General features: G+C 47.1%; 19 non-coding genes across 19 annotated transcripts in view; all 19 read left to right on the top strand.

Annotated features, from left to right (window-relative positions):
• Positions 1-12, top strand: part of trnac-gca (transfer RNA cysteine (anticodon GCA)) — a 72-nt gene extending 60 nt beyond the window's left edge. The window contains exon 1 of the tRNA in view: positions 1-12. This exon is cut by the window's left edge and continues 60 nt beyond it. This is a non-coding gene — a tRNA (tRNA-Cys).
• A 968-nt stretch (positions 13-980) lies between these two features.
• On the top strand, positions 981-1,052 carry trnac-gca (transfer RNA cysteine (anticodon GCA)). The gene has a single exon. It is a non-coding gene; the product is annotated as a tRNA-Cys (tRNA).
• A 968-nt stretch (positions 1,053-2,020) lies between these two features.
• Positions 2,021-2,092, top strand: trnac-gca (transfer RNA cysteine (anticodon GCA)). The gene has a single exon. It is a non-coding gene; the product is annotated as a tRNA-Cys (tRNA).
• Positions 2,093-3,060: 968 nt separating this feature from the next.
• Positions 3,061-3,132, top strand: trnac-gca (transfer RNA cysteine (anticodon GCA)). The gene has a single exon. It is a non-coding gene; the product is annotated as a tRNA-Cys (tRNA).
• Positions 3,133-4,100: 968 nt separating this feature from the next.
• Positions 4,101-4,172, top strand: trnac-gca (transfer RNA cysteine (anticodon GCA)). Its single transcript has one exon. It is a non-coding gene; the product is annotated as a tRNA-Cys (tRNA).
• A 968-nt stretch (positions 4,173-5,140) lies between these two features.
• trnac-gca (transfer RNA cysteine (anticodon GCA)) lies at positions 5,141-5,212 on the top strand. Its single transcript has one exon. It is a non-coding gene; the product is annotated as a tRNA-Cys (tRNA).
• A 968-nt stretch (positions 5,213-6,180) lies between these two features.
• Positions 6,181-6,252, top strand: trnac-gca (transfer RNA cysteine (anticodon GCA)). The gene has a single exon. It is a non-coding gene; the product is annotated as a tRNA-Cys (tRNA).
• Positions 6,253-7,220: 968 nt separating this feature from the next.
• trnac-gca (transfer RNA cysteine (anticodon GCA)) lies at positions 7,221-7,292 on the top strand. Its single transcript has one exon. It is a non-coding gene; the product is annotated as a tRNA-Cys (tRNA).
• A 968-nt stretch (positions 7,293-8,260) lies between these two features.
• trnac-gca (transfer RNA cysteine (anticodon GCA)) lies at positions 8,261-8,332 on the top strand. Its single transcript has one exon. It is a non-coding gene; the product is annotated as a tRNA-Cys (tRNA).
• A 968-nt stretch (positions 8,333-9,300) lies between these two features.
• On the top strand, positions 9,301-9,372 carry trnac-gca (transfer RNA cysteine (anticodon GCA)). The gene has a single exon. It is a non-coding gene; the product is annotated as a tRNA-Cys (tRNA).
• Positions 9,373-10,340: 968 nt separating this feature from the next.
• trnac-gca (transfer RNA cysteine (anticodon GCA)) lies at positions 10,341-10,412 on the top strand. Its single transcript has one exon. It is a non-coding gene; the product is annotated as a tRNA-Cys (tRNA).
• Positions 10,413-11,380: 968 nt separating this feature from the next.
• On the top strand, positions 11,381-11,452 carry trnac-gca (transfer RNA cysteine (anticodon GCA)). The gene has a single exon. It is a non-coding gene; the product is annotated as a tRNA-Cys (tRNA).
• Positions 11,453-12,420: 968 nt separating this feature from the next.
• Positions 12,421-12,492, top strand: trnac-gca (transfer RNA cysteine (anticodon GCA)). The gene has a single exon. It is a non-coding gene; the product is annotated as a tRNA-Cys (tRNA).
• A 968-nt stretch (positions 12,493-13,460) lies between these two features.
• Positions 13,461-13,532, top strand: trnac-gca (transfer RNA cysteine (anticodon GCA)). The gene has a single exon. It is a non-coding gene; the product is annotated as a tRNA-Cys (tRNA).
• A 3,048-nt stretch (positions 13,533-16,580) lies between these two features.
• Positions 16,581-16,652, top strand: trnac-gca (transfer RNA cysteine (anticodon GCA)). The gene has a single exon. It is a non-coding gene; the product is annotated as a tRNA-Cys (tRNA).
• Positions 16,653-17,620: 968 nt separating this feature from the next.
• On the top strand, positions 17,621-17,692 carry trnac-gca (transfer RNA cysteine (anticodon GCA)). Its single transcript has one exon. It is a non-coding gene; the product is annotated as a tRNA-Cys (tRNA).
• A 2,008-nt stretch (positions 17,693-19,700) lies between these two features.
• trnac-gca (transfer RNA cysteine (anticodon GCA)) lies at positions 19,701-19,772 on the top strand. The gene has a single exon. It is a non-coding gene; the product is annotated as a tRNA-Cys (tRNA).
• A 968-nt stretch (positions 19,773-20,740) lies between these two features.
• On the top strand, positions 20,741-20,812 carry trnac-gca (transfer RNA cysteine (anticodon GCA)). Its single transcript has one exon. It is a non-coding gene; the product is annotated as a tRNA-Cys (tRNA).
• A 968-nt stretch (positions 20,813-21,780) lies between these two features.
• Positions 21,781-21,852, top strand: trnac-gca (transfer RNA cysteine (anticodon GCA)). The gene has a single exon. It is a non-coding gene; the product is annotated as a tRNA-Cys (tRNA).
• The last annotated feature ends 14 nt before the right edge of the window (positions 21,853-21,866 follow it).

Genomic DNA, 21,866 nt, shown 5'->3' on the forward strand with positions numbered 1-21,866 from the left:
TGGGTGCCCCCTCATTTAAAGATTGCATTGTTTAGGCCTGTCTTTTCACTGATGTGAGAGAGAAGGTCCTAGCAAGAGAGCTTGGCCTCCTTGTGCTGCCTAGTATCCGAAAATGAACCGCACAAGGTTGTTGGGTTTTGTTTTCTTCATTATTAGCAGAGGATGGTTTCGATCCATCGACCTCTGGGTTATGGGCCCAGCACGCTTCCGCTGCGCCACTCTGCTAGCCATGCACCCTAGATGGGACTCGAACCCACAATCCCAGGCTTAGGAGGCCAGTGCCTTATCCACTAGGTCACTGGAACTTGGAAAAAGCTCCTTATATTGATTCTCCTTGCCTATCTTGCCTTTGCATTCTGCGGTCAAATACAAAGGACTGCATCTGACAATCCTCACGTGTCCCAAAGTATTCTGCTCACAACGCACCCAGATTTTAGCACAGGATGTAATCATTCCTTCCATCTGGTGGTCATGGGCCCAGCACCCTTACGCTGAACAGCTCTGCTACTTTCCTGCCCAGGCAGGGTTATGGACACCAAAATATCTTCTCACTGGTTCGTTAAGCTTGTAGTGCACTTGGGAAACGCTGCCAGGAAAGGCTTGGCATCATGGCTGTTTAGGGGAGGCTGTCTTCAGCTTTGACACTCTGCTTCCATGACAAAAGCAATCTAGAGGTAGTCCTATTTCTTATATCCATGTTTCCGCTGTTGAACTTTTCATACTTGATTATGATTGAAACACAGCGCTTCCAAGACATCAATGCTTATGGCGTAAAGCACTTCTGATGCGAATGTGTGTTCCATTCCTACAGACCGAAATGAAAAAGCTTTTGGCGGTGGTTGAAAAGATCCCCATTTCATGTCTGGGTGCCTCTCTGTGAAAACAGTTCAGATGCTCTTGACATCGGAAGTGGTGTTATCTTATGGATTGTCTCTTTGGCTTGTTGGTTTTCTAGAATTTCTTCCCAAGCTATGGCAGCAGGGGGTATAGCTCAGTGGTAGAGCATTTGACTGCAGATCAAGAGGTCCCCAGTTCAAATCTGGGTGCCCCCTCATATAAAGATTGCATTGTTTAGGCCTGTCTTTTCACTGATGTGAGAGAGAAGGTCTTAGCAAGAGAGCTTGGCCTCCTTGTGCTGCCTAGTATCTGAAAATGAACCGCACAAGGTTGTTGGGTTTTGTTTTCTTCATTATTAGCAGAGGATGGTTTCGATCCATCGACCTCTGGGTTATGGGCCCTGCACGCTTCCGCTGCGCCACTCTGCTAGCCATGCACCCTAGATGGGACTCGAACCCACAATCCCTGGCTTAGGAGGCCAGTGCCTTATCCACTAGGTCACTGGAACTTGGAAAAAGCTCCTTATATTGATTCTCCTTGCCTATCTTGCCTTTGCATTCTGCGGTCAAATACAAAGGACTGCATCTGACAATCCTCACGTGTCCCAAAGTATTCTGCTCACAACGCACCCAGATTTTAGCACAGGATGTAATCATTCCTTCCATCTGGTGGTCATGGGCCCAGCACCCTTACGCTGAACAGCTCTGCTACTTACCTGCCCAGGCAGGGTTATGGACACCAAAATATCTTCTCACTGGTTCGTTAAGCTTGTAGTGCACTTGGGAAACGCTGCCAGGAAAGGCTTGGCATCATGGCTGTTTAGGGGAGGCTGTCTTCAGCTTTGACACTCTGCTTCCATGACAAAAGCAATCTAGAGGTAGTCCTATTTCTTATATCCATGTTTCCGCTGTTGAACTTTTCATACTTGATTATGATTGAAACACAGCGCTTCCAAGACATCAATGCTTATGGCGTAAAGCACTTCTGATGCGAATGTGTGTTCCATTCCTACAGACCGAAATGAAAAAGCTTTTGGCGGTGGTTGAAAAGATCCCCATTTCATGTCTGGGTGCCTCTCTGTGAAAACAGTTCAGATGCTCTTGACATCGGAAGTGGTGTTATCTTATGGATTGTCTCTTTGGCTTGTTGGTTTTCTAGAATTTCTTCCCAAGCTATGGCAGCAGGGGGTATAGCTCAGTGGTAGAGCATTTGACTGCAGATCAAGAGGTCCCCAGTTCAAATCTGGGTGCCCCCTCATATAAAGATTGCATTGTTTAGGCCTGTCTTTTCACTGATGTGAGAGAGAAGGTCTTAGCAAGAGAGCTTGGCCTCCTTGTGCTGCCTAGTATCTGAAAATGAACCGCACAAGGTTGTTGGGTTTTGTTTTCTTCATTATTAGCAGAGGATGGTTTCGATCCATCGACCTCTGGGTTATGGGCCCTGCACGCTTCCGCTGCGCCACTCTGCTAGCCATGCACCCTAGATGGGACTCGAACCCACAATCCCTGGCTTAGGAGGCCAGTGCCTTATCCACTAGGTCACTGGAACTTGGAAAAAGCTCCTTATATTGATTCTCCTTGCCTATCTTGCCTTTGCATTCTGCGGTCAAATACAAAGGACTGCATCTGACAATCCTCACGTGTCCCAAAGTATTCTGCTCACAACGCACCCAGATTTTAGCACAGGATGTAATCATTCCTTCCATCTGGTGGTCATGGGCCCAGCACCCTTACGCTGAACAGCTCTGCTACTTACCTGCCCAGGCAGGGTTATGGACACCAAAATATCTTCTCACTGGTTCGTTAAGCTTGTAGTGCACTTGGGAAACGCTGCCAGGAAAGGCTTGACATCATGGCTGTTTAGGGGAGGCTGTCTTCAGCTTCGACACTCTGCTTCCATGACAAAAGCAATCTAGAGGTAGGCCTATTTCTTATATCCATGTTTCCGCTGTTGAACTTTTCATACTTGATTATGATTGAAACACAGCGCTTCCAAGACATCAATGCTTATGGCGTAAAGCACTTCTGATGCGAATGTGTGTTCCATTCCTACAGACCGAAATGAAAAAGCTTTTGGCGGTGGTTGAAAAGATCCCCATTTCATGTCTGGGTGCCTCTCTGTGAAAACAGTTCAGATGCTCTTGACATCGGAAGTGGTGTTATCTTATCGATTGTCTCTTTGGCTTGTTGGTTTTCTAGAATTTCTTCCCAAGCTATGGCAGCAGGGGGTATAGCTCAGTGGTAGAGCATTTGACTGCAGATCAAGAGGTCCCCAGTTCAAATCTGGGTGCCCCCTCATTTAAAGATTGCATTGTTTAGGCCTGTCTTTTCACTGATGTGAGAGAGAAGGTCCTAGCAAGAGAGCTTGGCCTCCTTGTGCTGCCTAGTATCCGAAAATGAACCGCACAAGGTTGTTGGGTTTTGTTTTCTTCATTATTAGCAGAGGATGGTTTCGATACATCGACCTCTGGGTTATGGGCCCAGCACGCTTCCGCTGCGCCACTCTGCTAGCCATGCACCCTAGATGGGACTCGAACCCACAATCCCAGGCTTAGGAGGCCAGTGCCTTATCCACTAGGTCACTGGAACTTGGAAAAAGCTCCTTATATTGATTCTCCTTGCCTATCTTGCCTTTGCATTCTGCGGTCAAATACAAAGGACTGCATCTGACAATCCTCACGTGTCCCAAAGTATTCTGCTCACAACGCACCCAGATTTTAGCACAGGATGTAATCATTCCTTCCATCTGGTGGTCATGGGCCCAGCACCCTTACGCTGAACAGCTCTGCTACTTTCCTGCCCAGGCAGGGTTATGGACACCAAAATATCTTCTCACTGGTTCGTTAAGCTTGTAGTGCACTTGGGAAACGCTGCCAGGAAAGGCTTGGCATCATGGCTGTTTAGGGGAGGCTGTCTTCAGCTTTGACACTCTGCTTCCATGACAAAAGCAATCTAGAGGTAGTCCTATTTCTTATATCCATGTTTCCGCTGTTGAACTTTTCATACTTGATTATGATTGAAACACAGCGCTTCCAAGACATCAATGCTTATGGCGTAAAGCACTTCTGATGCGAATGTGTGTTCCATTCCTACAGACCGAAATGAAAAAGCTTTTGGCGGTGGTTGAAAAGATCCCCATTTCATGTCTGGGTGCCTCTCTGTGAAAACAGTTCAGATGCTCTTGACATCGGAAGTGGTGTTATCTTATCGATTGTCTCTTTGGCTTGTTGGTTTTCTAGAATTTCTTCCCAAGCTATGGCAGCAGGGGGTATAGCTCAGTGGTAGAGCATTTGACTGCAGATCAAGAGGTCCCCAGTTCAAATCTGGGTGCCCCCTCATTTAAAGATTGCATTGTTTAGGCCTGTCTTTTCACTGATGTGAGAGAGAAGGTCCTAGCAAGAGAGCTTGGCCTCCTTGTGCTGCCTAGTATCCGAAAATGAACCGCACAAGGTTGTTGGGTTTTGTTTTCTTCATTATTAGCAGAGGATGGTTTCGATCCATCGACCTCTGGGTTATGGGCCCAGCACGCTTCCGCTGCGCCACTCTGCTAGCCATGCACCCTAGATGGGACTCGAACCCACAATCCCAGGCTTAGGAGGCCAGTGCCTTATCCACTAGGTCACTGGAACTTGGAAAAAGCTCCTTATATTGATTCTCCTTGCCTATCTTGCCTTTGCATTCTGCGGTCAAATACAAAGGACTGCATCTGACAATCCTCACGTGTCCCAAAGTATTCTGCTCACAACGCACCCAGATTTTAGCACAGGATGTAATCATTCCTTCCATCTGGTGGTCATGGGCCCAGCACCCTTACGCTGAACAGCTCTGCTACTTTCCTGCCCAGGCAGGGTTATGGACACCAAAATATCTTCTCACTGGTTCGTTAAGCTTGTAGTGCACTTGGGAAACGCTGCCAGGAAAGGCTTGGCATCATGGCTGTTTAGGGGAGGCTGTCTTCAGCTTTGACACTCTGCTTCCATGACAAAAGCAATCTAGAGGTAGTCCTATTTCTTATATCCATGTTTCCGCTGTTGAACTTTTCATACTTGATTATGATTGAAACACAGCGCTTCCAAGACATCAATGCTTATGGCGTAAAGCACTTCTGATGCGAATGTGTGTTCCATTCCTACAGACCGAAATGAAAAAGCTTTTGGCGGTGGTTGAAAAGATCCCCATTTCATGTCTGGGTGCCTCTCTGTGAAAACAGTTCAGATGCTCTTGACATCGGAAGTGGTGTTATCTTATCGATTGTCTCTTTGGCTTGTTGGTTTTCTAGAATTTCTTCCCAAGCTATGGCAGCAGGGGGTATAGCTCAGTGGTAGAGCATTTGACTGCAGATCAAGAGGTCCCCAGTTCAAATCTGGGTGCCCCCTCATTTAAAGATTGCATTGTTTAGGCCTGTCTTTTCACTGATGTGAGAGAGAAGGTCCTAGCAAGAGAGCTTGGCCTCCTTGTGCTGCCTAGTATCCGAAAATGAACCGCACAAGGTTGTTGGGTTTTGTTTTCTTCATTATTAGCAGAGGATGGTTTCGATCCATCGACCTCTGGGTTATGGGCCCAGCACGCTTCCGCTGCGCCACTCTGCTAGCCATGCACCCTAGATGGGACTCGAACCCACAATCCCAGGCTTAGGAGGCCAGTGCCTTATCCACTAGGTCACTGGAACTTGGAAAAAGCTCCTTATATTGATTCTCCTTGCCTATCTTGCCTTTGCATTCTGCGGTCAAATACAAAGGACTGCATCTGACAATCCTCACGTGTCCCAAAGTATTCTGCTCACAACGCACCCAGATTTTAGCACAGGATGTAATCATTCCTTCCATCTGGTGGTCATGGGCCCAGCACCCTTACGCTGAACAGCTCTGCTACTTTCCTGCCCAGGCAGGGTTATGGACACCAAAATATCTTCTCACTGGTTCGTTAAGCTTGTAGTGCACTTGGGAAACGCTGCCAGGAAAGGCTTGGCATCATGGCTGTTTAGGGGAGGCTGTCTTCAGCTTTGACACTCTGCTTCCATGACAAAAGCAATCTAGAGGTAGTCCTATTTCTTATATCCATGTTTCCGCTGTTGAACTTTTCATACTTGATTATGATTGAAACACAGCGCTTCCAAGACATCAATGCTTATGGCGTAAAGCACTTCTGATGCGAATGTGTGTTCCATTCCTACAGACCGAAATGAAAAAGCTTTTGGCGGTGGTTGAAAAGATCCCCATTTCATGTCTGGGTGCCTCTCTGTGAAAACAGTTCAGATGCTCTTGACATCGGAAGTGGTGTTATCTTATCGATTGTCTCTTTGGCTTGTTGGTTTTCTAGAATTTCTTCCCAAGCTATGGCAGCAGGGGGTATAGCTCAGTGGTAGAGCATTTGACTGCAGATCAAGAGGTCCCCAGTTCAAATCTGGGTGCCCCCTCATTTAAAGATTGCATTGTTTAGGCCTGTCTTTTCACTGATGTGAGAGAGAAGGTCCTAGCAAGAGAGCTTGGCCTCCTTGTGCTGCCTAGTATCCGAAAATGAACCGCACAAGGTTGTTGGGTTTTGTTTTCTTCATTATTAGCAGAGGATGGTTTCGATCCATCGACCTCTGGGTTATGGGCCCAGCACGCTTCCGCTGCGCCACTCTGCTAGCCATGCACCCTAGATGGGACTCGAACCCACAATCCCAGGCTTAGGAGGCCAGTGCCTTATCCACTAGGTCACTGGAACTTGGAAAAAGCTCCTTATATTGATTCTCCTTGCCTATCTTGCCTTTGCATTCTGCGGTCAAATACAAAGGACTGCATCTGACAATCCTCACGTGTCCCAAAGTATTCTGCTTACAACGCACCCAGATTTTAGCACAGGATGTAATCATTCCTTCCATCTGGTGGTCATGGGCCCAGCACCCTTACGCTGAACAGCTCTGCTACTTTCCTGCCCAGGCAGGGTTATGGACACCAAAATATCTTCTCACTGGTTCGTTAAGCTTGTAGTGCACTTGGGAAACGCTGCCAGGAAAGGCTTGGCATCATGGCTGTTTAGGGGAGGCTGTCTTCAGCTTTGACACTCTGCTTCCATGACAAAAGCAATCTAGAGGTAGTCCTATTTCTTATATCCATGTTTCCGCTGTTGAACTTTTCATACTTGATTATGATTGAAACACAGCGCTTCCAAGACATCAATGCTTATGGCGTAAAGCACTTCTGATGCGAATGTGTGTTCCATTCCTACAGACCGAAATGAAAAAGCTTTTGGCGGTGGTTGAAAAGATCCCCATTTCATGTCTGGGTGCCTCTCTGTGAAAACAGTTCAGATGCTCTTGACATCGGAAGTGGTGTTATCTTATCGATTGTCTCTTTGGCTTGTTGGTTTTCTAGAATTTCTTCCCAAGCTATGGCAGCAGGGGGTATAGCTCAGTGGTAGAGCATTTGACTGCAGATCAAGAGGTCCCCAGTTCAAATCTGGGTGCCCCCTCATATAAAGATTGCATTGTTTAGGCCTGTCTTTTCACTGATGTGAGAGAGAAGGTCCTAGCAAGAGAGCTTGGCCTCCTTGTGCTGCCTAGTATCTGAAAATGAACCGCACAAGGTTGTTGGGTTTTGTTTTCTTCATTATTAGCAGAGGATGGTTTCGATCCATCGACCTCTGGGTTACGGGCCCTGCACGCTTCCGCTGCGCCACTCTGCTAGCCATGCACCCTAGATGGGACTCGAACCCACAATCCCAGGCTTAGGAGGCCAGTGCCTTATCCACTAGGTCACTGGAACTTGGAAAAAGCTCCTTATATTGATTCTCCTTGCCTATCTTGCCTTTGCATTCTGCGGTCAAATACAAAGGACTGCATCTGACAATCCTCACGTGTCCCAAAGTATTCTGCTCACAACGCACCCAGATTTTAGCACAGGATGTAATCATTCCTTCCATCTGGTGGTCATGGGCCCAGCACCCTTACGCTGAACAGCTCTGCTACTTTCCTGCCCAGGCAGGGTTATGGACACCAAAATATCTTCTCACTGGTTCGTTAAGCTTGTAGTGCACTTGGGAAACGCTGCCAGGAAAGGCTTGGCATCATGGCTGTTTAGGGGAGGCTGTCTTCAGCTTTGACACTCTGCTTCCATGACAAAAGCAATCTAGAGGTAGTCCTATTTCTTATATCCATGTTTCCGCTGTTGAACTTTTCATACTTGATTATGATTGAAACACAGCGCTTCCAAGACATCAATGCTTATGGCGTAAAGCACTTCTGATGCGAATGTGTGTTCCATTCCTACAGACCGAAATGAAAAAGCTTTTGGCGGTGGTTGAAAAGATCCCCATTTCATGTCTGGGTGCCTCTCTGTGAAAACAGTTCAGATGCTCTTGACATCGGAAGTGGTGTTATCTTATCGATTGTCTCTTTGGCTTGTTGGTTTTCTAGAATTTCTTCCCAAGCTATGGCAGCAGGGGGTATAGCTCAGTGGTAGAGCATTTGACTGCAGATCAAGAGGTCCCCAGTTCAAATCTGGGTGCCCCCTCATTTAAAGATTGCATTGTTTAGGCCTGTCTTTTCACTGATGTGAGAGAGAAGGTCCTAGCAAGAGAGCTTGGCCTCCTTGTGCTGCCTAGTATCCGAAAATGAACCGCACAAGGTTGTTGGGTTTTGTTTTCTTCATTATTAGCAGAGGATGGTTTCGATCCATCGACCTCTGGGTTATGGGCCCAGCACGCTTCCGCTGCGCCACTCTGCTAGCCATGCACCCTAGATGGGACTCGAACCCACAATCCCAGGCTTAGGAGGCCAGTGCCTTATCCACTAGGTCACTGGAACTTGGAAAAAGCTCCTTATATTGATTCTCCTTGCCTATCTTGCCTTTGCATTCTGCGGTCAAATACAAAGGACTGCATCTGACAATCCTCACGTGTCCCAAAGTATTCTGCTCACAACGCACCCAGATTTTAGCACAGGATGTAATCATTCCTTCCATCTGGTGGTCATGGGCCCAGCACCCTTACGCTGAACAGCTCTGCTACTTTCCTGCCCAGGCAGGGTTATGGACACCAAAATATCTTCTCACTGGTTCGTTAAGCTTGTAGTGCACTTGGGAAACGCTGCCAGGAAAGGCTTGGCATCATGGCTGTTTAGGGGAGGCTGTCTTCAGCTTTGACACTCTGCTTCCATGACAAAAGCAATCTAGAGGTAGTCCTATTTCTTATATCCATGTTTCCGCTGTTGAACTTTTCATACTTGATTATGATTGAAACACAGCGCTTCCAAGACATCAATGCTTATGGCGTAAAGCACTTCTGATGCGAATGTGTGTTCCATTCCTACAGACCGAAATGAAAAAGCTTTTGGCGGTGGTTGAAAAGATCCCCATTTCATGTCTGGGTGCCTCTCTGTGAAAACAGTTCAGATGCTCTTGACATCGGAAGTGGTGTTATCTTATCGATTGTCTCTTTGGCTTGTTGGTTTTCTAGAATTTCTTCCCAAGCTATGGCAGCAGGGGGTATAGCTCAGTGGTAGAGCATTTGACTGCAGATCAAGAGGTCCCCAGTTCAAATCTGGGTGCCCCCTCATTTAAAGATTGCATTGTTTAGGCCTGTCTTTTCACTGATGTGAGAGAGAAGGTCCTAGCAAGAGAGCTTGGCCTCCTTGTGCTGCCTAGTATCCGAAAATGAACCGCACAAGGTTGTTGGGTTTTGTTTTCTTCATTATTAGCAGAGGATGGTTTCGATCCATCGACCTCTGGGTTATGGGCCCAGCACGCTTCCGCTGCGCCACTCTGCTAGCCATGCACCCTAGATGGGACTCGAACCCACAATCCCAGGCTTAGGAGGCCAGTGCCTTATCCACTAGGTCACTGGAACTTGGAAAAAGCTCCTTATATTGATTCTCCTTGCCTATCTTGCCTTTGCATTCTGCGGTCAAATACAAAGGACTGCATCTGACAATCCTCACGTGTCCCAAAGTATTCTGCTCACAACGCACCCAGATTTTAGCACAGGATGTAATCATTCCTTCCATCTGGTGGTCATGGGCCCAGCACCCTTACGCTGAACAGCTCTGCTACTTTCCTGCCCAGGCAGGGTTATGGACACCAAAATATCTTCTCACTGGTTCGTTAAGCTTGTAGTGCACTTGGGAAACGCTGCCAGGAAAGGCTTGGCATCATGGCTGTTTAGGGGAGGCTGTCTTCAGCTTTGACACTCTGCTTCCATGACAAAAGCAATCTAGAGGTAGTCCTATTTCTTATATCCATGTTTCCGCTGTTGAACTTTTCATACTTGATTATGATTGAAACACAGCGCTTCCAAGACATCAATGCTTATGGCGTAAAGCACTTCTGATGCGAATGTGTGTTCCATTCCTACAGACCGAAATGAAAAAGCTTTTGGCGGTGGTTGAAAAGATCCCCATTTCATGTCTGGGTGCCTCTCTGTGAAAACAGTTCAGATGCTCTTGACATCGGAAGTGGTGTTATCTTATCGATTGTCTCTTTGGCTTGTTGGTTTTCTAGAATTTCTTCCCAAGCTATGGCAGCAGGGGGTATAGCTCAGTGGTAGAGCATTTGACTGCAGATCAAGAGGTCCCCAGTTCAAATCTGGGTGCCCCCTCATTTAAAGATTGCATTGTTTAGGCCTGTCTTTTCACTGATGTGAGAGAGAAGGTCCTAGCAAGAGAGCTTGGCCTCCTTGTGCTGCCTAGTATCCGAAAATGAACCGCACAAGGTTGTTGGGTTTTGTTTTCTTCATTATTAGCAGAGGATGGTTTCGATCCATCGACCTCTGGGTTATGGGCCCAGCACGCTTCCGCTGCGCCACTCTGCTAGCCATGCACCCTAGATGGGACTCGAACCCACAATCCCAGGCTTAGGAGGCCAGTGCCTTATCCACTAGGTCACTGGAACTTGGAAAAAGCTCCTTATATTGATTCTCCTTGCCTATCTTGCCTTTGCATTCTGCGGTCAAATACAAAGGACTGCATCTGACAATCCTCACGTGTCCCAAAGTATTCTGCTCACAACGCACCCAGATTTTAGCACAGGATGTAATCATTCCTTCCATCTGGTGGTCATGGGCCCAGCACCCTTACGCTGAACAGCTCTGCTACTTTCCTGCCCAGGCAGGGTTATGGACACCAAAATATCTTCTCACTGGTTCGTTAAGCTTGTAGTGCACTTGGGAAACGCTGCCAGGAAAGGCTTGGCATCATGGCTGTTTAGGGGAGGCTGTCTTCAGCTTTGACACTCTGCTTCCATGACAAAAGCAATCTAGAGGTAGTCCTATTTCTTATATCCATGTTTCCGCTGTTGAACTTTTCATACTTGATTATGATTGAAACACAGCGCTTCCAAGACATCAATGCTTATGGCGTAAAGCACTTCTGATGCGAATGTGTGTTCCATTCCTACAGACCGAAATGAAAAAGCTTTTGGCGGTGGTTGAAAAGATCCCCATTTCATGTCTGGGTGCCTCTCTGTGAAAACAGTTCAGATGCTCTTGACATCGGAAGTGGTGTTATCTTATCGATTGTCTCTTTGGCTTGTTGGTTTTCTAGAATTTCTTCCCAAGCTATGGCAGCAGGGGGTATAGCTCAGTGGTAGAGCATTTGACTGCAGATCAAGAGGTCCCCAGTTCAAATCTGGGTGCCCCCTCATTTAAAGATTGCATTGTTTAGGCCTGTCTTTTCACTGATGTGAGAGAGAAGGTCCTAGCAAGAGAGCTTGGCCTCCTTGTGCTGCCTAGTATCCGAAAATGAACCGCACAAGGTTGTTGGGTTTTGTTTTCTTCATTATTAGCAGAGGATGGTTTCGATCCATCGACCTCTGGGTTATGGGCCCAGCACGCTTCCGCTGCGCCACTCTGCTAGCCATGCACCCTAGATGGGACTCGAACCCACAATCCCAGGCTTAGGAGGCCAGTGCCTTATCCACTAGGTCACTGGAACTTGGAAAAAGCTCCTTATATTGATTCTCCTTGCCTATCTTGCCTTTGCATTCTGCGGTCAAATACAAAGGACTGCATCTGACAATCCTCACGTGTCCCAAAGTATTCTGCTCACAACGCACCCAGATTTTAGCACAGGATGTAATCATTCCTTCCATCTGGTGGTCATGGGCCCAGCACCCTTACGCTGAACAGCTCTGCTACTTTCCTGCCCAGGCAGGGTTATGGACACCAAAATATCTTCTCACTGGTTCGTTAAGCTTGTAGTGCACTTGGGAAACGCTGCCAGGAAAGGCTTGGCATCATGGCTGTTTAGGGGAGGCTGTCTTCAGCTTTGACACTCTGCTTCCATGACAAAAGCAATCTAGAGGTAGTCCTATTTCTTATATCCATGTTTCCGCTGTTGAACTTTTCATACTTGATTATGATTGAAACACAGCGCTTCCAAGACATCAATGCTTATGGCGTAAAGCACTTCTGATGCGAATGTGTGTTCCATTCCTACAGACCGAAATGAAAAAGCTTTTGGCGGTGGTTGAAAAGATCCCCATTTCATGTCGGGGTGCCTCTCTGTGAAAACAGTTCAGATGCTCTTGACATCGGAAGTGGTGTTATCTTATCGATTGTCTCTTTGGCTTGTTGGTTTTCTAGAATTTCTTCCCAAGCTATGGCAGCAGGGGGTATAGCTCAGTGGTAGAGCATTTGACTGCAGATCAAGAGGTCCCCAGTTCAAATCTGGGTGCCCCCTCATTTAAAGATTGCATTGTTTAGGCCTGTCTTTTCACTGATGTGAGAGAGAAGGTCCTAGCAAGAGAGCTTGGCCTCCTTGTGCTGCCTAGTATCCGAAAATGAACCGCACAAGGTTGTTGGGTTTTGTTTTCTTCATTATTAGCAGAGGATGGTTTCGATCCATCGACCTCTGGGTTATGGGCCCAGCACGCTTCCGCTGCGCCATTCTGCTAGCCATGCACCCTAGATGGGACTCGAACCCACAATCCCAGGCTTAGGAGGCCAGTGCCTTATCCACTAGGTCACTGGAACTTGGAAAAAGCTCCTTATATTGATTCTCCTTGCCTATCTTGCCTTTGCATTCTGCGGTCAAATACAAAGGACTGCATCTGACAATCCTCACGTGTCCCAAAGTATTCTGCTCACAACGCACCCAGATTTTAGCACAGGATGTAATCATTCCTTCCATCTGGTGGTCATGGGCCCAGCACCCTTACGCTGAACAGCTCTGCTACTTTCCTGCCCAGGCAGGGTTATGGACACCAAAATATCTTCTCACTGGTTCGTTAAGCTTGTAGTGCACTTGGGAAACGCTGCCAGGAAAGGCTTGGCATCATGGCTGTTTAGGGGAGGCTGTCTTCAGCTTTGACACTCTGCTTCCATGACAAAAGCAATCTAGAGGTAGTCCTATTTCTTATATCCATGTTTCCGCTGTTGAACTTTTCATACTTGATTATGATTGAAACACAGCGCTTCCAAGACATCAATGCTTATGGCGTAAAGCACTTCTGATGCGAATGTGTGTTCCATTCCTACAGACCGAAATGAAAAAGCTTTTGGCGGTGGTTGAAAAGATCCCCATTTCATGTCTGGGTGCCTCTCTGTGAAAACAGTTCAGATGCTCTTGACATCGGAAGTGGTGTTATCTTATGGATTGTCTCTTTGGCTTGTTGGTTTTCTAGAATTTCTTCCCAAGCTATGGCAGCAGGGGGTATAGCTCAGTGGTAGAGCATTTGACTGCAGATCAAGAGGTCCCCAGTTCAAATCTGGGTGCCCCCTCATATAAAGATTGCATTGTTTAGGCCTGTCTTTTCACTGATGTGAGAGAGAAGGTCCTAGCAAGAGAGCTTGGCCTCCTTGTGCTGCCTAGTATCTGAAAATGAACCGCACAAGGTTGTTGGGTTTTGTTTTCTTCATTATTAGCAGAGGATGGTTTCGATCCATCGACCTCTGGGTTACGGGCCCTGCACGCTTCCGCTGCGCCACTCTGCTAGCCATGCACCCTAGATGGGACTCGAACCCACAATCCCAGGCTTAGGAGGCCAGTGCCTTATCCACTAGGTCACTGGAACTTGGAAAAAGCTCCTTATATTGATTCTCCTTGCCTATCTTGCCTTTGCATTCTGCGGTCAAATACAAAGGACTGCATCTGACAATCCTCACGTGTCCCAAAGTATTCTGCTCACAACGCACCCAGATTTTAGCACAGGATGTAATCATTCCTTCCATCTGGTGGTCATGGGCCCAGCACCCTTACGCTGAACAGCTCTGCTACTTTCCTGCCCAGGCAGGGTTATGGACACCAAAATATCTTCTCACTGGTTCGTTAAGCTTGTAGTGCACTTGGGAAACGCTGCCAGGAAAGGCTTGGCATCATGGCTGTTTAGGGGAGGCTGTCTTCAGCTTTGACACTCTGCTTCCATGACAAAAGCAATCTAGAGGTAGTCCTATTTCTTATATCCATGTTTCCGCTGTTGAACTTTTCATACTTGATTATGATTGAAACACAGCGCTTCCAAGACATCAATGCTTATGGCGTAAAGCACTTCTGATGCGAATGTGTGTTCCATTCCTACAGACCGAAATGAAAAAGCTTTTGGCGGTGGTTGAAAAGATCCCCATTTCATGTCTGGGTGCCTCTCTGTGAAAACAGTTCAGATGCTCTTGACATCGGAAGTGGTGTTATCTTATCAATTGTCTCTTTGGCTTGTTGGTTTTCTAGAATTTCTTCCCAAGCTATGGCAGCAGGGGGTATAGCTCAGTGGTAGCGCATTTGACTGCAGCTCAAGAGGTCCCCAGTTCAAATCTGAGTGCCCCCTCATATAAAGATTGCATTGTTTAGGCCTGTCTTTTCACTGATGTGAGAGAGAAGGTCCTAGCAAGAGAGCTTGGCCTCCTTGTGCTGCCTAGTATCTGAAAATGAACCGCACAAGGTTGTTGGGTTTTGTTTTCTTCATTATTAGCAGAGGATGGTTTCGATCCATCGACCTCTGGGTTATGGGCCCTGCACGCTTCCGCTGCGCCACTCTGCTAGCCATGTACCCTAGATGGGACTCGAACCCACAATCCCAGGCTTAGGAGGCCAGTGCCTTATCCACTAGGTCACTGGAACTTGGAAAAAGCTCCTTATATTGATTCTCCTTGCCTATCTTGCCTTTGCATTCTGCGGTCAAATACAAAGGACTGCATCTGACAATCCTCACGTGTCCCAAAGTATTCTGCTCACAACGCACCCAGATTTTAGCACAGGATGTAATCATTCCTTCCATCTGGTGGTCATGGGCCCAGCACCCTTACGCTGAACAGCTCTGCTACTTACCTGCCCAGGCAGGGTTATGGACACCAAAATATCTTCTCACTGGTTCGTTAAGCTTGTAGTGCACTTGGGAAACGCTGCCAGGAAAGGCTTGACATCATGGCTGTTTAGGGGAGGCTGTCTTCAGCTTCGACACTCTGCTTCCATGACAAAAGCAATCTAGAGGTAGGCCTATTTCTTATATCCATGTTTCCGCTGTTGAACTTTTCATACTTGATTATGATTGAAACACAGCGCTTCCAAGACATCAATGCTTATGGCGTAAAGCACTTCTGATGCGAATGTGTGTTCCATTCCTACAGACCGAAATGAAAAAGCTTTTGGCGGTGGTTGAAAAGATCCCCATTTCATGTCTGGGTGCCTCTCTGTGAAAACAGTTCAGATGCTCTTGACATCGGAAGTGGTGTTATCTTATGGATTGTCTCTTTGGCTTGTTGGTTTTCTAGAATTTCTTCCCAAGCTATGGCAGCAGGGGGTATATCTCAGTGGTAGAGCATTTGACTGCAGATCAAGAGGTCCCCAGTTCAAATCTGGGTGCCCCCTCATATAAAGATTGCATTGTTTAGGCCTGTCTTTTCACTGATGTGAGAGAGAAGGTCCTAGCAAGAGAGCTTGGCCTCCTTGTGCTGCCTAGTGTCCGAAAATGAACCGCACAAGGTTGTTGGGTTTTGTTTTCTTCATTATTAGCAGAGGATGGTTTCGATCCATCGACCTCTGGGTTATGGGCCCAGCACGCTTCCGCTGCGCCACTCTGCTAGCCATACACCCTAGATGGGACTCGAACCCACAATCCCTGGCTTAGGAGGCCAGTGCCTTATCCACTAGGTCACTGGAACTTGGAAAAAGCTCCTTATATTGATTCTCCTTGCCTATCTTGCCTTTGCATTCTGCGGTCAAATACAAAGGACTGCATCTGACAATCCTCACGTGTCCCAAAGTATTCTGCTCACAACGCACCCAGATTTTAGCACAGGATGTAATCATTCCTTCCATCTGGTGGTCATGGGCCCAGCACCCTTACGCTGAACAGCTCTGCTACTTTCCTGCCCAGGCAGGGTTATGGACACCAAAATATCTTCTCACTGGTTCGTTAAGCTTGTAGTGCACTTGGGAAACGCTGCCAGGAAAGGCTTGGCATCATGGCTGTTTAGGGGAGGCTGTCTTCAGCTTTGACACTCTGCTTCCATGACAAAAGCAATCTAGAGGTAGTCCTATTTCTTATATCCATGTTTCCGCTGTTGAACTTTTCATACTTGATTATGATTGAAACACAGCGCTTCCAAGACATCAATGCTTATGGCGTAAAGCACTTCTGATGCGAATGTGTGTTCCATTCCTACAGACCGAAATGAAAAAGCTTTTGGCGGTGGTTGAAAAGATCCCCATTTCATGTCTGGGTGCCTCTCTGTGAAAACAGTTCAGATGCTCTTGACATCGGAAGTGGTGTTATCTTATGGATTGTCTCTTTGGCTTGTTGGTTTTCTAGAATTTCTTCCCAAGCTATGGCAGCAGGGGGTATAGCTCAGTGGTAGAGCATTTGACTGCAGATCAAGAGGTCCCCAGTTCAAATCTGGGTGCCCCCTCATATAAAGATTGCATTGTTTAGGCCTGTCTTTTCACTGATGTGAGAGAGAAGGTCCTAGCAAGAGAGCTTGGCCTCCTTGTGCTGCCTAGTATCTGAAAATGAACCGCACAAGGTTGTTGGGTTTTGTTTTCTTCATTATTAGCAGAGGATGGTTTCGATCCATCGACCTCTGGGTTATGGGCCCTGCACGCTTCCGCTGCGCCACTCTGCTAGCCATGCACCCTAGATGGGACTCGAACCCACAATCCCTGGCTTAGGAGGCCAGTGCCTTATCCACTAGGTCACTGGAACTTGGAAAAAGCTCCTTATATTGATTCTCCTTGCCTATCTTGCCTTTGCATTCTGCGGTCAAATACAAAGGACTGCATCTGACAATCTTCACGTGTCCCAAAGTATTCTGCTCACAACGCACCCAGATTTTAGCACAGGATGTAATCATTCCTTCCATCTGGTGGTCATGGGCCCAGCACCCTTACGCTGAACAGCTCTGCTACTTACCTGCCCAGGCAGGGTTATGGACACCAAAATATCTTCTCACTGGTTCGTTAAGCTTGTAGTGCACTTGGGAAACGCTGCCAGGAAAGGCTTGACATCATGGCTGTTTAGGGGAGGCTGTCTTCAGCTTCGACACTCTGCTTCCATGACAAAAGCAATCTAGAGGTAGGCCTATTTCTTATATTCATGTTTCCGCTGTTGAACTTTTCATACTTGATTATGATTGAAACACAGCGCTTCCAAGACATCAATGCTTATGGCGTAAAGCACTTCTGATGCGAATGTGTGTTCAATTCCTACAGACCGAAATGAAAAAGCTTTTGGCGGTGGTTGAAAAGATCCCCATTTCATGTCTGGGTGCCTCTCTGTGAAAACAGTTCAGATGCTCTTGACATCGGAAGTGGTGTTATCTTATGGATTGTCTCTTTGGCTTGTTGGTTTTCTAGAATTTCTTCCCAAGCTATGGCAGCAGGGGGTATAGCTCAGTGGTAGAGCATTTGACTGCAGATCAAGAGGTCCCCAGTTCAAATCTGGGTGCCCCCTCATTTAAAGATTGCATTGTTTAGGCCTGTCTTTTCACTGATGTGAGAGAGAAGGTCCTAGCAAGAGAGCTTGGCCTCCTTGTGCTGCCTAGTATCCGAAAATGAACCGCACAAGGTTGTTGGGTTTTGTTTTCTTCATTATTAGCAGAGGATGGTTTCGATCCATCGACCTCTGGGTTATGGGCCCTGCACGCTTCCGCTGCGCCACTCTGCTAGCCATGCACCCTAGATGGGACTCGAACCCACAATCCCTGGCTTAGGAGGCCAGTGCCTTATCCACTAGGTCACTGGAACTTGGAAAAAGCTCCTTATATTGATTCTCCTTGCCTATCTTGCCTTTGCATTCTGCGGTCAAATACAAAGGACTGCATCTGACAATCCTCACGTGTCCCAAAGTATTCTGCTCACAACGCACCCAGATTTTAGCACAGGATGTAATCATTCCTTCCATCTGGTGGTCATGGGCCCAGCACCCTTACGCTGAACAGCTCTGCTACTTTCCTGCCCAGGCAGGGTTATGGACACCAAAATATCTTCTCACTGGTTCGTTAAGCTTGTAGTGCACTTGGGAAACGCTGCCAGGAAAGGCTTGGCATCATGGCTGTTTAGGGGAGGCTGTCTTCAGCTTTGACACTCTGCTTCCATGACAAAAGCAATCTAGAGGTAGTCCTATTTCTTATATCCATGTTTCCGCTGTTGAACTTTTCATACTTGATTATGATTGAAACACAGCGCTTCCAAGACATCAATGCTTATGGCGTAAAGCACTTCTGATGCGAATGTGTGTTCCATTCCTACAGACCGAAATGAAAAAGCTTTTGGCGGTGGTTGAAAAGATCCCCATTTCATGTCTGGGTGCCTCTCTGTGAAAACAGTTCAGATGCTCTTGACATCGGAAGTGGTGTTATCTTATCGATTGTCTCTTTGGCTTGTTGGTTTTCTAGAATTTCTTCCCAAGCTATGGCAGCAGGGGGTATAGCTCAGTGGTAGAGCATTTGACTGCAGATCAAGAGGTCCCCAGTTCAAATCTGAGTGCCCCCTCATATAAAGATTGCGTTGTTTAGGCCTGTCTTTTCACTGATGTGAGAGAGAAGGTCCTAGCAAGAGAGCTTGGCCTCCTTGTGCTGCCTAGTATCTGAAAATGAACCGCACAAGGTTGTTGGGCTTTGTTTTCTTCATTATTAGCAGAGGATGGTTTCGATCCATCGACCTCTGGGTTATGGGCCCTGCACGCTTCCGCTGCGCCACTCTGCTAGCAATGCACCCTAGATGGGACTCGAACGCACAATCCCTGGCTTAGGAGGCCAGTGCCTTATCCACTAGGTCACTGGAACTTGGAAAAAGCTCCTTATATTGATTCTCCTTGCCTATCTTGCCTTTGCATTCTGCGGTCAAATACAAAGGACTGCATCTGACAATCCTCACGTGTCCCAAAGTATTCTGCTCACAACGCACCCAGATTTTAGCACAGGATGTAATCATTCCTTCCATCTGGTGGTCATGGGCCCAGCACCCTTACGCTGAACAGCTCTGCTACTTACCTGCCCAGGCAGGGTTATGGACACCAAAATATCTTCCCACTGGTTCGTTAAGCTTGTAGTGCACTTGGGAAACGCTGCCAGGAAAGGCTTGACATCATGGCTGTTTAGGGGAGGCTGTCTTCAGCTTCGACACTCTGCTTCCATGACAAAAGCAATCTAGAGGTAGGCCTATTTCTTATATCCATGTTTCCGCTGTTGAACTTTTCATACTTGATTATGATTGAAACACAGCGCTTCCAAGACATCAATGCTTATGGCGTAAAGCACTTCTGATGCGAATGTGTGTTCCATTCCTACAGACCGAAATGAAAAAGCTTTTGGCGGTGGTTGAAAAGATCCCCATTTCATGTCTGGGTGCCTCTCTGTGAAAACAGTTCAGATGCTCTTGACATCGGAAGTGGTGTTATCTTATCGATTGTCTCTTTGGCTTGTTGGTTTTCTAGAATTTCTTCCCAAGCTATGGCAGCAGGGGGTATAGCTCAGTGGTAGAGCATTTGACTGCAGATCAAGAGGTCCCCAGTTCAAATCTGGGTGCCCCCTCATATAAAGATTGCGTTGTTTAGGCCTGTCTTTTCACTGATGTGAGAGAGAAGGTCCTAGCAAGAGAGCTTGGCCTCCTTGTGCTGCCTAGTATCTGAAAATGAACCGCACAAGGTTGTTGGGCTTTGTTTTCTTCATTATTAGCAGAGGATGGTTTCGATCCATCGACCTCTGGGTTATGGGCCCTGCACGCTTCCGCTGCGCCACTCTGCTAGCCATGCACCCTAGATGGGACTCGAACCCACAATCCCTGGCTTAGGAGGCCAGTGCCTTATCCACTAGGTCACTGGAACTTGGAAAAAGCTCCTTATATTGATTCTCCTTGCCTATCTTGCCTTTGCATTCTGCGGTCAAATACAAAGGACTGCATCTGACAATCCTCGCGTGTCCCAAAGTATTCTGCTCACAACGCACCCAGATTTTAGCACAGGATGTAATCATTCCTTCCATCTGGTGGTCATGGGCCCAGCACCCTTACGCTGAACAGCTCTGCTACTTACCTGCCCAGGCAGGGTTATGGACACCAAAATATCTTCCCACTGGTTCGTTAAGCTTGTAGTGCACTTGGGAAACGCTGACAGGAAAGGCTTGACATCATGGCTGTTTAGGGGAGGCTGTCTTCAGCTTCGACACTCTGCTTCCATGACAAAAGCAATCTAGAGGTAGGCCTATTTCTTATATCCATGTTTCCGCTGTTGAACTTTTCATACTTGATTATGATTGAAACACAGCGCTTCCAAGACATCAATGCTTATGGCGTAAAGCACTTCTGATGCGAATGTGTGTTCCATTCCTACAGACCGAAATGAAAAAGCTTTTGGCGGTGGTTGAAAAGATCCCCATTTCATGTCTGGGTGCCTCTCTGTGAAAACAGTTCAGATGCTCTTGACATCGGAAGTGGTGTTATCTTATGGATTGTCTCTTTGGCTTGTTGGTTTTCTAGAATTTCTTCCCAAGCTATGGCAGCAGGGGGTATAGCTCAGTGGTAGAGCATTTGACTGCAGATCAAGAGGTCCCCAGTTCAAATCTGGGTGCCCCCTCATATAAAGATTGCATTGTTTAGGCCTGTCTTTTCACTGATGTGAGAGAGAAGGTCCTAGCAAGAGAGCTTGGCCTCCTTGTGCTGCCTAGTATCTGAAAATGAACCGCACAAGGTTGTTGGGTTTTGTTTTCTTCATTATTAGCAGAGGATGGTTTCGATCCATCGACCTCTGGGTTATGGGCCCTGCACGCTTCCGCTGCGCCACTCTGCTAGCCATGTACCCTAGATGGGACTCGAACCCACAATCCCTGGCTTAGGAGGCCAGTGCCTTATCCACTAGGTCACTGGAACTTGGAAAAAGCTCCTTATATTGATTCTCCTTGCCTATCTTGCCTTTGCATTCTGCGGTCAAATACAAAGGACTGCATCTGACAATCCTCACGTGTCCCAAAGTATTCTGCTCACAACGCACCCAGATTTTAGCACAGGATGTAATCATTCCTTCCATCTGGTGGTCATGGGCCCAGCACCCTTACGCTGAACAGCTCTGCTACTTACCTGCCCAGGCAGGGTTATGGACACCAAAATATCTTCCCACTGGTTCGTTAAGCTTGTAGTGCACTTGGGAAACGCTGCCAGGAAAGGCTTGACATCATGGCTGTTTAGGGGAGGCTGTCTTCAGCTTCGACACTCTGCTTCCATGACAAAAGCAATCTAGAGGTAGGCCTATTTCTTATATCCATGTTTCCGCTGTTGAACTTTTCATACTTGATTATGATTGAAACACAGCGCTTCCAAGACATCAATGCTTATGGCGTAAAGCACTTCTGATGCGAATGTGTGTTCCATTCCTACAGACCGAAATGAAAAAGCTTTTGGCGGTGGTTGAAAAGATCCCCATTTCATGTCTGGGTGCCTCTCTGTGAAAACAGTTCAGATGCTCTTGACATCGGAAGTGGTGTTATCTTATGGATTGTCTCTTTGGCTTGTTGGTTTTCTAGAATTTCTTCCCAAGCTATGGCAGCAGGGGGTATAGCTCAGTGGTAGAGCATTTGACTGCAGATCAAGAGGTCCCCAGTTCAAATCTGGGTGCCCCCTCATATAAAGATTGC

This window comes from Hoplias malabaricus, chromosome 6, assembly GCF_029633855.1.
Source record: "Hoplias malabaricus isolate fHopMal1 chromosome 6, fHopMal1.hap1, whole genome shotgun sequence".
In the NCBI taxonomy this organism is placed as follows: domain Eukaryota; kingdom Metazoa; phylum Chordata; class Actinopteri; order Characiformes; family Erythrinidae; genus Hoplias; species Hoplias malabaricus.